The sequence below is a fragment of the Eurytemora carolleeae genome, unplaced genomic scaffold, assembly GCF_000591075.1.
Source record: "Eurytemora carolleeae unplaced genomic scaffold, Eaff_2.0 scaffold635, whole genome shotgun sequence".
Taxonomy (NCBI): Eukaryota; Metazoa; Arthropoda; class Copepoda; order Calanoida; family Temoridae; genus Eurytemora; species Eurytemora carolleeae.
The window spans coordinates 119,303-136,429 of NW_019396549.1; the positions used below are offsets into that span (position 1 = coordinate 119,303).

Consider the following 17,127-nt stretch of genomic DNA (forward strand, 5'->3'; position numbering starts at 1 on the left):
TATTTGATCTAACAAAATTCATTGTTTGAAATATCAAAGATTGGATTACAAAGATAAAATGATTAAAAAATCAGAGTAAGCAGCAAAAACTCAGTTCCTTTGTAATGAAAATCGTGTAACACTATAGCTGTAAACCTGAACTTGTAATTACGTTGATTAACTTTAAATTGTATTATAGAACCCAAAATATATTTAGTTGGAATAGACTTGGCTTTGATTACGGTGAGAGAGTAATTGTTTCTCGTTTAGAAAACAAGAACAGGAGATAAATCGTGTCCAGATTATTGACATTGATAGTGAAGCATTGGTACAGATAAATCGTGTCCGGATTGACATTGTAAAGTTTTATCGAACTGATTAGTTCTTATGCCTCGTAGATCAACGAGAGGGATTGAGTTGAACCTGGATTGATACGTGTCTTAACGGATTTATTGGAGTAGGGCATTTACTACACCTTTGATAATTGTCTTTCCATGGAAAATTAATCTATTTTGTTTGCTGAAGTCAAAAAAAGGGTTTAATTAATATTTTATATAGGTTTAAGCCAAATGGAAGCATTGGACGACCAAAATAAATTAAGGTTCCTTATGTTAGATCCTCCATACGAATCTAGCAACAATTTAATGCTATTTTTAAGTATGCAATCATTTTTTTAGAGCTTCCTTGAATACATTTTACTAATAAAATATATCTTGAGAAAAGTTTTTAGAAAGAAACTTATTTTCTGAATATTTATTCATATATTCACCCAGAGGGAGTTTACAGCTGGAAGGGGGTTAATCAACTGAATATGCAAAAAGGATTGATGGATTTATTATGCAGCATTTTTTGTGATTAGGCAGAATAAATAGGTCGGCATGTGGGGTTTGATATTAAAAATAGTTTTTTTTTAATATTATACATTTATAAATGAAGAAAAAAAAAATATTAAACATTCATCTTTAACAATTTTCAGAAAAAATGTAGAGAAAATTACCGACCATATCAGCTGACACTAATCAGCTGACACAAATCAGCTGACACAAATCAGCTGACACTAATCAGCTGACACTAATAAGCTGACACTAATCAGCTGACACTAATCAGCTGACACTAATCAGCTGACACTAATCAGCTGAAACTAATCAGCTGACACTAATCAGCTGACACTAATCAGCTTCAATTTACAAAAATCGACGGACTCATATTCAGCTGAAGAAAAAAATCATAAAATCCACGGCCTGCAATGAAACCGATTGGTAAAAATTGTTATTTGTTCGTCAAGAACTAGAAAAAAAATGGTCGATTAAGAATGAAAGTGCATACTGCTATAATTGTGAAAAAACAAACAAAATTCAGAGCTAAATAAACATGGAGGCACCACAGAAAGAGGATGGAAGGTGAACTTTAAATTATTAAATTTCGATTTTCCTGTAAATTAAAGTTATTCCGCCTATGATGTATACCATGCGAATTAGGAAGCCTAGAAAAATGTGTTCAAAAATTAAATGCCCAAAAAAATTTTCTTTCAAAAATTGGGTAGTAATTGGAAAATTACAAGTTAAGTTTTCAAAAATTGATCTGAAAAATAGATATGTCTTTCAACGTTATTTTTTGCGTCTTAGTATTGAATTTTTATTTGTATTTAGAACTGCCAATGGTCAGAGTTTAAATGGTTAAGTTTTGAATAACGATTTTCTGTGTTTAATGGTTCTTCTAATTGTTTCCTAAAAGCTGCATTTGCTCTTCCACCTTCAGTTTAATAAACTTTAGAATTTACACAAGATTTGCATTAAACTTTTTAGTAAACTATGTTTACAGAGCCCTTCCGGCATATTCTTTTATTTCTCATACACGTTTAAGTGAAAACAAGGAATAATTTAGCTAATTTTCTTGTGGTTTTACAATAGTTTTTTATACATCGGATATTTTCGGAGACATCTTTTTCTTTTGACCGTCCATACACATTCCTTGGGCAATTCAAATAGAAATCCGAGCTGAAAACTTTAGAATGGTGGATATCGAGATCCATGATTGATATCCTGGTTTTACTAAACCCGAAATTAAGTTAATACCATGTTAATACTCATTCGATATCCAAGAAAGAAGTTTAAAATTCAACCGATCCGCGTGTCATGTTAAGATGCGCTCTTTAACTTTTGAAAACCCGGTTTTTATTTTTTGCGCATTACTGGTGTTGACGGTGTCATATCAATTGAACTAAAGATTGATTGAACGAACGTAAGTTTTGGATTAATGTTTATTCAGGGGCGGATACAAGATTTAAGTGAGGGGGGGGGGGCAAGATTTTTGAGGAAAAAAATGAATAATTAGGAACAAAAAATCGTGCCGCAGGCGAAAACTTTTTTTGACTTAAAAGACTCAAAAAGAGTCAAAATTAATGACTAAAGACTAAAAAATTAGATTTTTAAATTTTAGGAACAAAATTAAAGGATTAGAACAGGAATTTAGGAACAATTAAAATATTGTTCAGGAATTAGGAACAAAAATAAAGGATTAGGACAGGAATTTAGGAACAATAAACAGATTGTTCAGGAATTAGGAACAAAAATATAGGATTAGGACAGGGATTTAAGGTGGGTCGGACACAGGAACAGGAACAATAATAGGAACATTAGCAATTTAAGAACAAAAAGAAATTAATAGCTATACTTAAATGCATGAAAATTAGGAGCAATATTACAATTTTGATAAATGAGTATTGATTAAGAAACATTACTAGATATGAACAATATTATAACTTAAGTCTAGTTTCTTACAAATTTCTAATTATAAATTTATCGTTAACAATAACATTTAACAAATTGGGAACATTTTTTGCCTCGAAATCTCAGGGGGGGGGGTTAATGTCCCCCGCCCCCCCTTGTATCCGCCCCTGCTAACGTTCTAAATGATTATAGTCCTCAAATGTAATAACATATGTTTTTTGATAAGTTCATATTAATATAATTAAGTTTATATTTGTTTAAATACTCTAAAAGCCCGCTTGTGAACAGCTGACTTTAGTTCAATCGGATATTAGTCCAATCGATACAGCATCGTATCTGTAATTGTTATCAAAGTAACTTTTATACAGTAGGGGTATCCAAAAAGAGAGGATTAAGAAGAAAATCAAAAGTGTGTTCATTGGATATTCAGATTAAGTAATTGGATATCTCATTCTAAAGTTTTCAGCTCAGGTTAAATTAATCTTTTGGACCATCTACGAAAACTTAATTTTCAAAAAATAAAATATAATAATAACAGAGGATCGTGAATATTTCTATATTCAATATAACAAGTTTTAACACATGACTGATAATGATGTCATCACATTTTTACATTTGTGTTTAAATTTTAAATTTCTTCTTAAAATTACTAAATAATAAAATCTTTAATTTTCTAAATTGCAATAAAACTACACCATTAATATATATTTGTAGTTTGTGTTTTTTTTTGTGCTTATATTTCATTTTCATATTACGCTTTAAAGGTATCCTGGGCCCCCCTGCTGCAGTAATTTTGATTGTATTTTTATCTTTATCTTTATTCATTGTTTAATTTGTTATTATATCTACTGCAGAAAAATATTGATTTGAATTAACTCCCCCCTGTAAGTTGTATTTAATTGGTTGTATGGCAGGTTCTCTCCTATGGCCTGGATGCGGCACAGAACCCCCTCCCTGCCATCTTGTATTGGAAAAAGAAAACTTTCTTTTCTTCAGGTTAGTTTTTAGTATCCTTAGGGATAATTTTCTTCCTGTTGAAAAATAATTTTTTCCAGCAGAAATGTCTGTGCAAACGAAACCACTGTTTAAATAGACAATTTTGCTTTTTGTTAACTATTCTTATTTTAGAAACTGCATTCTCGGAAGAAAAGTGCCCCCCATCAATGCTGCCCCTGCCAACATCTAAAAACAAAAATTCATCACGATTTGGGTAAGTTTTATCTTTGATAGAGGGTCGGATGTAAAAAATATATCTATTTAAGATCTATTTTATATCTATTTTGTTTGATATGAGATAGAAAGAGAAGAATTGATTCTTTGGCACAAACCCTGATTTTCTAATCCCTATATCTTTGCAACCCAATGGCGTAGACCTAAGATATTTCTACCTCTTAATTGCGTTTGCTAAGTCCAATTGTAAAGTATGAAAGGTTTACACTATCATATTGCAAAGATATAGGGAATACAAAATTTGAGTTTGTGGCAAAGACTTAATTCCATTGCCCAATAGTTTTGGTTAGATTACTCTTAAAAAGCAAAGCTTTTTTGTTTAATATAAAACGAAAAAACTTCGACTTCTTGTTTATTCTGTGAAATTATATTAGGTTTTACAGATTTGGCTTTTTAAATATAAGAACACAATTGATAAATTTTATATTTAGAACGGAACCAATTATTTCCTCTCATCATTCTTTACGTCGTTATTTTATATATTTTCTCTTCAATATTTTTTGCACATAGTTATTTAAATGTATTTTTTCTCTAATTTCTATATTTGTATTTGCGGCGCTATTCGGACGATGTATGTTTTTAATTTCTATTCATTAACGTTGTAATACTGTTCTGCCTTTTCATGTTCTAATAATACTGTATTCAAGCTAATTGAATTTGAAAACTACTTCAAAAGAGACTTGGCTGTATAGGGTGGAAAGTTATGGTGTTAAATTAAAGGGACTGTTAACCAAATTTCAAGTGAATCTCCATGTTACAGAGTTGTATAAAGGCAGGGGGGTCTGAATCTATGTTAAGCCAGTGCATTAAACAAAAATTCTACCGATAACTTTGCTAGTTTGGGTGCAAGGGAGGGTTGAAAAAATGCCAAAAGTAAAAAAAATGAAAAAAATGTTTTATTGTTTTAGACAAATATCAAAAAGTGACTATGTGACACATGTTTCTGAATCCACGGTTTAAAAAAATATCGATTTTGATCTGTAGCTTTAGTCACAAGAAAGAGAAACCCCAATTAAAAAAGTCAATTTTCAGAGAAGGAAATAGAATAACTCTTACAAAGGTGGTTGGTTAGGTTTTCTCTTTAAATGGGGGGGGGGGGGTACCTTAAAATTAAGTTGACAGCCCCTTTAAGGTTTATTGTCTTGTCCCCCCCCCCCATCTCCTATAGCGGACCCCATTCAGCAAGCTGTCTAAACCAGACTATTATCATTAATTTATTATACATTTTACTTATTCAATTAATCTTTTTAGAACATAGCACATTTTATTTTACTAATAAATTGTTTAAAAGAATGAGTTTCTTTGACAGGTTAAAGTACTTCAGGGTTTAGGAGGAAATATACAACAACCAAAAAACTCAGAAAATTAAGGTTGTGAAAATAGCTATTGGGGGAAATTTTTGATTTTGTAAAAGAAATATCTTTTTAAGCGAAAATTTTGTTGTTTTAAAAAGCTTGTCTGACTGTATGTTTGTATCCAATAACCGTCAAAACCTCACGTGACCCCAGGGAAGGTTTATGAATAATCCAAATTTTAAAAATTGTGTATAAAAGTTTATTAATTTTTGTAAAATTTTGAAAATGCACGAAAAAATATTATGAAATCCGCAAATTTTTTGTTTGTTTTTGTTTTATTCTGTACAAAGAAAAGATGCTCAGATATAAAGCCACAATTAAAAGTTAAAATAGAAGATCACGATAGAGCTTTTAAGGGTAACGTTGCGAATCGGGCATTACCACCAATGTATTGAGTATTCCTTAAAGTCCCTTAAAACATCTCTATTTCCCTTAAAACATCTCTATTTCCAGGACCCCCTGCAGAACCCCTGAGTCAAGATCTCCTGTGCCTCCTCGCGGGTTCGAACCCATTGATAAACCGAACCCTTGTCAGACTCCAGTGGCCCCTTACCTAGCCCCTGGAACCCCTTACCTGGCACCTGGAACCCCCTCCCTTCAGTATTTACCCCCTCACCCCCCTGGGAATGATAGAAATGGAAACCTGAAGTCCTGTGGACAAATCCAGTGCTGCCTACAGATTCTATACCTGGAGCAGAAATTGTTTGAAAAGGTAGGACTAGGATACAGTGCTCCCTACAGATTCTATACCTGGAGCAGAAACTGTTTGAAAAGGTACAATTCTAGGATACAGTGCTCCCTACAGATTCTATACCTGGAGCAGAAACTGTTTGAAAAGGTAGGACTAGGATACTGTGCTCCATACAGATTCCTATATAGGGACCTCACATGACCCCAGGGAAGGTTTATGAATGATCAAAAATTAAAAAAATTATCTCCAACAAAATTCGATTCTTATTAAATTTTGAAAATTCACAAAATTTTGTAAATCCGCAATTTTTTGTTTTGTTTTGTTTTACAAGGTATACATTATACAAAAAGAAAATGTTAACAGTTGAAATATAAGATGGGCGCGAATTGCTCAGGAAGCCTAATACGTAAAAAAACAAGTAGTGTATATTATGAATTATTCACAAAAAAATGTTGGTTTATTTGCTCAAAAAAAGGAAATACTTTGGTCACTCAGGCAATTTTTTCCATTTCGTTGTTTGTTTTCAAACATTTCCACATTTAATTTCAACAAACATTTTAGAAATTATAAATTCAGTATTCTAATCGATGCACTCTAATATCATCCTAATTCAGGCGTAAATTGGATTTTTGACATTTAGAAAATCAGAAGAAAAATATAAAACCAAAAGTAAAAATATATAATTTAAATTTGAAATTATGATAAGCGGAGCAAAGTACAACATTATGGATATAATCTATATATATATATAGTGTGTTTACATCAATTTACAGAAATAATTAAAGACATTTTAAATAACACAAAATTAGTTTAAAAATATAAGTTCACGAATAAGGCCACAAGCACAACAAGTTCCAAGCTAAGTAAAATTTTAAAAATTTCATATCTAGTGGAACAGCTGTGTATAATTCAATTTTTGTTTAAGTTGTATTCAAGTTTACATTGATCTAATTATTTATTTATTTAGATTCAATGTAGATGAATAAAAACAAATGCAAAACAATTCGAATCTTTCTGTTAGTTAAGGAATGCATTGAGTTTTCGCAACAAACTAATATTTTCTAACCCCTATATCTTTGTAGCCTGATGTTATACATCTTAAAATGTTAACATATTTGATCTAACGTAATTCATAGTTCAGATATAAGTCAGAGAACTATTGTTATCAAAAACTTGGGGGGAGGGGGAGGGGGGGGGGTTGAAAATTGAACATCAAATTTTAATTGTTCTCTCTAATACTTTCTCAACCAAAACTTTATTGAGATTCCCGTAAAAAAAATTTAAATATTCGTTTTCATCAGTCGTGCTTTGATCTTTGCATGAAGAACTGAGTTTTATGACGTCATTAAACCTGTTTTCCCCTAAAATACATTTTGACATGATAAATTTAATGCGTTCCACAAAAAGTGTTTTGATTAAATTGATGAATTGTTACCGAAAAAGATTTATTTTAAGTGAACGCTTAAGTTGTTTTTCCTAAAAGTATTTTTCTTTGTTAAACGTAAAAAGTATTAATTTGAGTTTAAGTGTAGCTACCCATTTATTTAAGTATAAATGAGAATACCTGTCCAAGTTTAACAAGTATTCAGTTATTTACTAAGTAAGTGTACAAAATAGAGATAACCCTGTAAACAAACAGAATATAATTCCTAGCTAAAAATTATTGCAAAAGAGTTAAGTACTTGTTCTTAAGTATTAGAAACAAAGGAAGCACTTTGTCTTTTCAGAGAGAAAAAATAGTGTTTCTTTGGTTTGAAATTTCATTAATTATAGAATAACAAAATTATAATGTAAACAGTAAACAAAATCTGATCAGAACAAAAATAGCTAATTATGTATTAATGCTAAACAGAAGCAATGAAGGAATTTTTAAAATTAGTTTTCAAGTTAAAGAAACGACGATATCTTCAACATTATTTATCGGATATTGGTTTAAAGGCTACTGTAGTGAATCAGGCATGACCCTCTTTAATATATACTTGGAATTACGTCAGTAGTTCATTTTCGTTGTACAGAGATCCAGAGAGCTAGACAATTTAAACATTCATGTTTGAAGCGTTGCAACGCCTAGGCATTTTATTTTATCACACTAACTCACAAATACTATTTAGCTATTGCCATTTAAGAACATCCTTGTAACGTTTCTGGCTTCCGTGCAATTGGTCTTATTCTTAGGCTGATAGATTTTTTTAAAAAGTTTGTACACTTGGTTTCAGTTGAAGTAAATATTTCCGTTTACTGATAGCACCGATTGAAGGATTCATATCTCTAATTGGATAATGAGATAGATAGAAAGATAGATGTTACCGCGAGTCATACTATTTCTATTGGCTGAGAAGAGACAACAAACACATGACTGAACCCCGATTGGATCAGGCGCTAATGTACACGGTATAAAGAAGTGTACCGTGGTTGTTAAATTGTGTAACTAAATATCTCTTTTTTAAAAAATATTACTCCAAGGTTGAGAGATTAAGCACCAATAGGGATAAATTAAAGAAAAAGAAATAATTACTTTTCTGTGTTAAGAAAATATGTAAGGAGAGTGCAGGGTTACATCGTTAACCAGAAATATATATATATATATGGAGACCATTTATAAAAAAAACATCGTGTCACAAACACACCAAAGAAATAATAACAATCTTTTTAGAAATCTAAAAAGAACGAAACAATTCATTTCTGGAGTAGGGATGGATCTTTTTTATATTTCTGATAAACGAATCGATCGTTTCGTTCGAACTAGATAAAAACTAAAATAAAAACGATAGTTTTTGAAAAGAACGATTTTTAAAAATTTAAAATCGAAGAAGTAGTTTGTAGTTTGAGTTTATCGTTTTGTTAACGAAGGTAGGTCGTGTTTGATTTTTTACGATTGTTAACGACCGTTAACGAAGATCAGTCATTAATGATCGCTCGACTACGACCGGCCTTTGTTAACGGTATCTGCCTTTGTAGAATAGATTATCTTTACAGCAATCATGTTGTTGGCTGAGATTATCAACCATTACTACATTTCCAATAACAAATCAAATCAAATCAGACGTTTAGGAATGTCTTACGACCATACTTAACAAATTCAAGATGACTATACGAAGTCAAAAATGAAGCGTGGGTTTACGATTTGCTGTAATTCAACTAATTTCTCTATGAACTATGTAGACCATTTTGGAGGGGAAGTTTTCACGATCAAACCATTTTGCTTTTAGTTCTAAGTACTAAAGTTCTAATTGTACCTTACACATACCTTTCAATTCTATGAATGGTCTTTTTTAGACAAAATACACTTTTTGGTCGGAAAACCCTTAGATCAGAAAAACATTAGAAAGCATTTAGGTCATTTAAATATAAATATTTTCCTTGGAGTTGTTTCTCTCAGAGCCTTATCATTCCGGATTTTGCATTTCCGAAGTGTGCAATTCCTAAGTTTGTCTTTCCGAGGTTTGTGATGGAACCCACATTTTTGAAATGTCCTATAGACCTAAAACTTTAGTATACGCTCCTGTGAAAGACGATTTTAACGCCGTTTCTTAACTTCCATGTTTTGTTGGATACCATATATATAATGATTGGTCTGAATCTGGCCTACTAGTATTATATACCCTGAATATTGAGAAGAATAATCAGATAAAGAAAAACTGCTGATGAAGGGGAAAGGTTAGATAATGAGAAGTTATTGGATCGGCCAACAATGGATTGAAGAAAGGGAGAGTATCCCATCAGAGGAAAAGGGGAAATTCCCAGAAGTCCTGTATATTTTGTACCAATGCGTAAAGCTTCGGTTGATCTACATATCTACCACATTTCACTAGAAGGGGATCATTTGGTGTACCGCCCCGGTTTACCTTACATAGTGTGTAAGTGTACTGTACACTTAAAAATGGAAAGAATATTTAATATTCATATAAAACAAAAGATTATATTTATTAATATTAGATAAAAAGATAAAGGTGAAATAAGTGGGGATCGATATCGAATTCAATTCGGAATCAGCCTATACCCCCTTTCATTTTTCACAAACGCACCCTTTCAGGCTTTGACAGCGAAGGATCTGTGTGCTCAAGCCTCGAACTCTATATTTATAATCTTTATATATATCTTTGCAACACGATGTTGTATACTTTTATATTTCAAACTATACTGCTAGATTAACTCATATCATCATTTAGATTGCGAAGATATTAGGTTAGGATTACTTAGGAAAACTAGCAGGTTAGAAGCGATTATTGAGGAAAACTAGCAGGTTAGAAGCGATTATTGAGGAAAACTAGCTGATTAGAAGCGATTATTGACGAAAACTAGCAGGTTAGAAGTGATTATTATGGAAAACTATCAGATTAGAAGCGATTATTGAGGAAAACTAGCAGGTTAGAAGCGATTATTTAGGAAAACTATCAGGTTAGAAGCGATTATTTTGGAAACCTATCAGGTTAGAAGCGATTATTTAGGAAAACTAGCAGGTTAGAAGCAATTATTTAGGAAAACTAGCAGGTTAGAAGTGATTATTTAGGAAAACTAGCAGGTTAAAAGCGATTATTGAGGAAAACTAGCAGGTTAGAAGCGATTATTGAGGAAAACTAGCAGGTTAGAAGCAATTATTTAGGAAAACTACCAGGTTAAAAGCGATTATTTAGGAAAATTAGCAGATTAGAAGCGATTATTTAGGAAAACTAGTAGGTTAGAAGTGATTATTTAGGAAAACTAGCAGATTAGAAGCGATTTTTCAGTTTCTTTTTATATCATTTCATGGACATTTAATTTTTAATAACTAAATTGAATTAAGTTCCCCTTACACACTGAAAGAATTATTATAATATTTCTGATTTTTTGCGCCCGTCAGGCGAAACACTGTCATAATAAAGAGATTTATTATGATTGAAAATGTTCTAAAACATCGCAATTTGATCATTTTTAAAATTCGGCGTTTTTTAAATTAAAACATTTTTCTCTTATTTATTTATTTTGAAGCAAATATCTAAACCTCTCCTCTAAAACTCCGCCTCCCCATCCTTCCCCCCCCCCCTTCACCACCTCCACTTTACATATTTTCCTTGAAAGCCTTGATTAAAAATTTATATATTTAAATGCATAAATAAAGTTTTCAAATAAATCTATATTCGACCAAAGAACTGAAATAAAGCTGTTAAAATACATTTTTACAATTTCTTAATATACACTCTTTTATAGCTCAAAAATAAAAGACTTATAGATATTTTTTATTCTATGCAGGAAAAATTGGATTTTACAGATTTAAGATAATTCTGATAATCTGTTCAAATTATTATACTTTTGCGGATTTCTATTTACTAAATAACGTATTTCAATAAATTTGCATGAGATGCAAATTCAAGACAAAGAATTCAGCTCAAACCTTTTGTACCTTAAACCTGGGATTTCAGCTCAGACTTTAAATTTCATTTGAAACAGACTTTAAGAAAGCCAGGGCAAGTTGTATAAAATATATACGCACAAACTAAAGACAGCTAAATATCACCTTAGGTTAACTAAAGTCCTAATATTCTCGTCCGAGCCGCCTCGAAACCCTCATCCTTCTAATATTTTTTTAAGTGTCTAAACCTCCAAGATTTTTTAAGAATCGGGCCACATTAGGGTATGTGAATCCAAAACAATAATGTCAAATTAATTAAAGTTTTCGAGTTCAATGTCCTTAAAATGTTGACCTTTTTAACGCACATTTTCAGATATTCCAGGTGTAGCATGTCGCAAATAATTTTGAGTTTATTGTTAATTATAGTGAAAACCATATATTTTTGTCTTGTGGTTCCACGGGGAGGTATGCCAAATATTTTCCTAGTCATTTTATATCGCTAAGGGTATCAATTACGGAGGCAGAAGACATTTAACTTTTACCTAAATAAAGTTCGACATCATTCTCATGGCTTTAAAGATTCCAACATGATGTAATTATTGAAATACTTTAGTCCATCCATATTTTATGCCCTAACGTGGCCAGATTTTTAAAAATAGTTTTATCTTCAAGAATTAGAAACTTTAAAACACATACAAATCTAAGGACGAAGATTTCGAGGTGGCTCGGACGAGAAAATGAGGAGAATGTAGCTCAGACGATAGCTTGTCGTGGCTGGCCTTTCTGCCATCACCTGATTTAACATTCTCACTAATTTTCAACTTTGTACTATTAATTTTCAACTTTGTACTATGAATATTTAGTTGGTAAAACAGATTTGGGTTTTCAATTTTACAAAAAAACCACTCGTTTCTTTAGAGCAGCAAGCAACGGTGCATGGAATATGTTTATATTTTTATATTTTTTCTTGGTTCAGGTTGAATACATTCATTATGCTTAAAGGAATACTTGTATAGAATACATTATACAATATATACATTTATGTAAAGGACCTGGAATCCTTCTATGTTTATATTTTTTCTTGGTTCAGGTTGAATACATTCATTATGCTTAAAGGTATACTTGTATAGAATACATTATACAATATATACATATATGTAAAGGACCAGGAATCCTTTTATGGTACAAATACAGGCTTCATGAGATTCTTCAGCAACATTGGTTTACAAACATTGGTTTACAAACATTGGTTTACAAGCATTGGTTTACAAACATTGGTTAACAAACATTGGTTTACAAACATTGGTTTACAAACATTGGTTTACAAACATTGGTTTACAAATATTGGTTTACAAAATGTTCGTATAAGAAAAAAACAATAAATCGAACACATTTTTTAACATTTCGAAAATTTTTCTTTACAATTTGGACATTTTTTTTTATTCTAGAAACTGAAATCTTGCATTGAATTAAAATTTTAAAAGTACTAGCTGAGTTTGAAGCAAGTAACCCGCTGCTTTACAAGATCTTTGAGAGTTTGTTGATGTTTAAAACTAACTAGATAGCTCTAACTTTATGTTATACATAGATATATTAATACATATGCATACATACATCATTTGTCGAAATTGAATAAGACTGCCCTTAAGATGATTTAATTAATCAACAATTTGGCCATAAAAGTTTCTGTTTCCACTGGTGCTAAGAGTGTAGATTTAGAAGATTTGTGCATATATTGATATATATATATATATTTATATATATAACAAAGTGTACAAATCATGTAAATGTTCACAAATAATATGCAGTAGAGTACAATGATACAGTATGTTCCCTAGACTATTCATTTCAATTTCGAATTTTTTAAACTGTTAAATAAACTTTATAATGAATTAGGTGAATAAAAAACATCATTTGATTTATAGTTATAACGGAAAATCATTGTTTGTAAAGTAAAAGGCATTGAGTCTATGTGAAATGATCATTGGTTAATTATGAAACCTTCCTATTTCATAATTTGGTTTTAATATTAATTTTAGATTTTCTATAAAATTATATTCCAGGGCCCAAAAGGTTATATAGCATAAATATGTAAAGTAAACCTGCAGTATGGAAACAGTACAACAAAATGGCCGTTTTGCACTCTTTTCTAGTAAATTCCACTCTAATACATATATATTCTATTCTCTTTGGAATCAATACATCGATGATTTTATTTTAAAATAATTTTTTTCTTCTGTTTAATCCCACTGGTAGTGTTGTGGAATGGTTTTGATGGAAGAGGTTTACAGGAAATAGGAAATGTTCAATTCAATAATAGAATATTTTCTTCAAGATCTAAAAATAAAAATACTTGAACGAGACAAGAAAAATTTATTAAAAGTTGTTGCTCAACAAGTTAAAGGATAAGAAGGGGGAGAAAATTTTGGCAAAACTTTGTCTGGAGATTAAGTAAGATTTGTTATCGTTATCTTCTAAAGAAAATGTTCAGGGTTACCCATATAGGCTGAGTTTTTATTAAATTGTATTGGTTAATTTTTTAAAATACATGGTTCCAGGACCCCAGGAATGAAAACTTTGAAAAAAACAGAAATGGAGTTTTCGAAGCAAACATAATTCTCTTCTTAAAATGGGCTAAGAATAAACTTACAATAAGTGTCGAGACGATAAACTACACTCAGAGCTGAGATTTTAAAAACCAACCGCCTTGGTGTTTTCTTTCTTTAAAGGCAGTGTTCGCGAAAAATAAAAAGGGGGTATAGGCTTAATGCGATAATTCTATCTGTTGCGTCTATAAGGAGAAAATTGTTAAAGACGTCTCAAACCGAATAACTTAGCGGCCATACAAATTAAGAAAATTGCAACATACAGCTTAGACCGTAAAAAATCAATTTAATTTCAAACAAATCATTCAGATATTACAACCTATAGTCATCGATTATCTTTCGCCACATTTGTACATAGTTTAAATTTTATAATATTTTTTTATTAATTTGTTTTGAATTTGATTATTTCTCTTGTCGCTTGCGCAACTATCTAAGAATGCCGCGCACCACTCACATTTTTCGAAATCCGTTAAAAACGTTTCCAAAAAAAATAAAAAATTATAAAATATAAACTATATACAAATGTGGCGAAAGATAATCGATGACTATAGGTTGTAATATCTGAATGATTTGTTAGAAATTAAATTGATTTTTTACGGTCTAAGTTGTATGTTGCAATTTTCTGAATTTGTATGGATTCTGTTATTCTGTATGAGACGTCTTTAACAAATTTCTCCTTATTGACGCAACAGATAGAAGTAAGATTAATATTGATCAAAAGAGCTTTTTTATCGCATTAAGCCTATACCCCCTTTCATTTTTCGCGAACACTCCCTTTAAGACTCGGGTCTTCAACAGATGATGATCTTAAATTTCATAAAAATTATTATATTTGTACATTTAAAATCACGGGAATTATTTGTAGCATCAAATTAGATCAAAGATATGAAATAAAAATACTATAAAAATAATGTATCTACGAAAGGTTCGAATTTTCGAAATTTATATTTCCTTGTCACAGCTGATCTACTAGCAATCTGTCTGCTACAGAGAGAACGCTTTTTAAACAGTCTCTCATTGGTCGAATCAGAACCAATCCTAACTTGGGTTCTATCTGAGCCAGAGTCTGGGTTTTACTCGGGTTTAAGCTTTCAAAATCTCATCTCTGGTCAGCTCATGTACATTTGGGAAGTACATGAATGTACTGTACGTTCCTGTTTTGTACTGCCCCGCCCACTACACCAACTATAGTATGCAGGGCTAGCTGGAAAACCTAAGTGGACTGCATCGGGTTAAATTTAGAATTATTATAAACCGCCACAAAGAGACCTTTAAACCAATTTGCTGAAATGCTAAAGAAGTTAAAGTTTAAAGAGAATCAGAAGAGATTTAAATCAGTTTGTTTGTACAATAAATTTAACAAAACTTAATCTCATTCCATCAGCAGGATGAAACCTGCTAGTTGGGTTTTAAAGATCGGCAAATTCTTTCTGGTATAATTTTGTTACAAATGATGGGTTCAACTTAGGTTGCAGAGATAGAAACTTTAGGTTGCAGAGATAGAAACTTTAGGTTGCAGAGATAGAAACTTTAGGTTGTAGAGATAGAAACTTTAAAGCAGTTTCTTTTGCCACTCTAAATAATGTACACCTGCACACATTACAAAGATGTTTCTGATAAGAAGTCAGGACCAGAACATTTTACTTTACAGGGAAGTTAAGGGAATTTTTCTTTACCAAGGTTCCCTAGACCAATTTTGCCTTAAAACAACAAAAGAAAAAATCCGCAAATTTATACAGGAAAATTTTGCCGAACGGGTCGTTATTTTACTTTATTGTCCCAAGGGACCTTTTGTTGGGGGGTAATCATAAGTCGGATATGTTGGCGAAAAAATGCCCACTTTTGTCTATTCCACATAGGGCTAAGGATATCCTACAATCCAATCCTGTTTTTTCCCACTTGTCTCTGAAAAAGTGAATCAATTAATCCTTAACGCCATATATCCAAAAGTTTCGAAGTCCCCTGGAATCCATAACACGGTTTGACATTAAGCAATCTTATGAACGGTTATTAATGTTATTATACATAAAGCAGTTTTAACAACTGCTTGAAATTCAACATGTTTAGTGCAATGGGCACTAATGTAAATTGTACGTTATATATTTTCAACCATAACTCCTTTTAATTAACAGATCTTAAAATAAAGTTAATATTTCAAAATATGAATTTTGTTAGATCAACAAATCTCAGTTTGAAATATCAAAACTTTACACAATTAGGTTGTGATGATATAGGGATTAGAAAATATGAGTTTGTGACTTTGTCAGTGATGAGCCTTTGTTAAAAGCACAACTGCTGTGTGTCTTTAAATTATTTAGAATTATGGCTTGAGTCAAGCAGTTCCACCGTTTAGCCGGGTTAAAATATTGTTAAAATATAATTAAGAAGGTTTTTTGTTCCTCCATATTTCCTCATTACTATTCCTCCGGCATAAGTATTGAATAGAATTTCGTATCTATATATATGTATATATTATGATATAAATGTATAGCACCTTTTTACAAAACAAAAAAACGACATATATAATATATGCAGAAGCACAATCAAGCCAATCAAACCGTATGACGTATCAAACAATCTTCTTAACCTAATCATAATATATTTGCTGGAAAAAATGTGTTTCTTGTAGATATTTTAGAATTCTAGACATTTATTTAGTTAATCAAAAATAGATAATTTATATAATAACGTATTTAAAATTTAAATTTACAAAAATCGAGGGATTATGTTTTCCCTTTCAAAATAGGTAAAGGCTTCCGCATGAGAAGCACTTTGTAATGTAAAGTAATTTTTTATGTAATATCTGTTAAAGTATTTATTTCATATTTCTACTCTTTTAATATTCAAGAAGAAAAATGTAGATTGTAGATCGAAAAAGAAAAATGTAGATTGTAGACTGAATAAGAAAAATGTAGATTGTAGATCGAAAAAGAATAATGTAGACTGTAGACAGAAAAAGAAAAATGCAAATTGTAGACAGAAAAAGAAAAATGTAGACTGTAGACTGAAAAAGAAAAATGAAGATTGTAGACAGAAAATGAAAAATTTAGATTGCAGAATGAAAAAGAAAAATGTAGATTGTAGATTGTAGACCGAAAAAGAAAAATTTAGACTGTAGAAAAAATTAGAAAATGTAGATTGTAGACCAATGTAGATTGTAGAATGAAAAAGAAGAATGGAGATTGTAGACTGAAAAAGAAAAATGTAG

The 17,127-nt window shown here is 31.0% G+C and overlaps 1 long non-coding RNA gene across 1 annotated transcript; it reads left to right on the plus strand.

Moving 5' to 3' along the window:
- Positions 1–959: 959 nt before the first annotated feature.
- LOC111705323 (uncharacterized) lies at positions 960–3,871 on the plus strand. The gene is made up of 3 exons (XR_002765988.1): positions 960–1,379; positions 3,623–3,704; positions 3,837–3,871. It is a non-coding gene; the product is annotated as an uncharacterized LOC111705323 (long non-coding RNA).
- Positions 3,872–17,127: the final 13,256 nt, after the last annotated feature.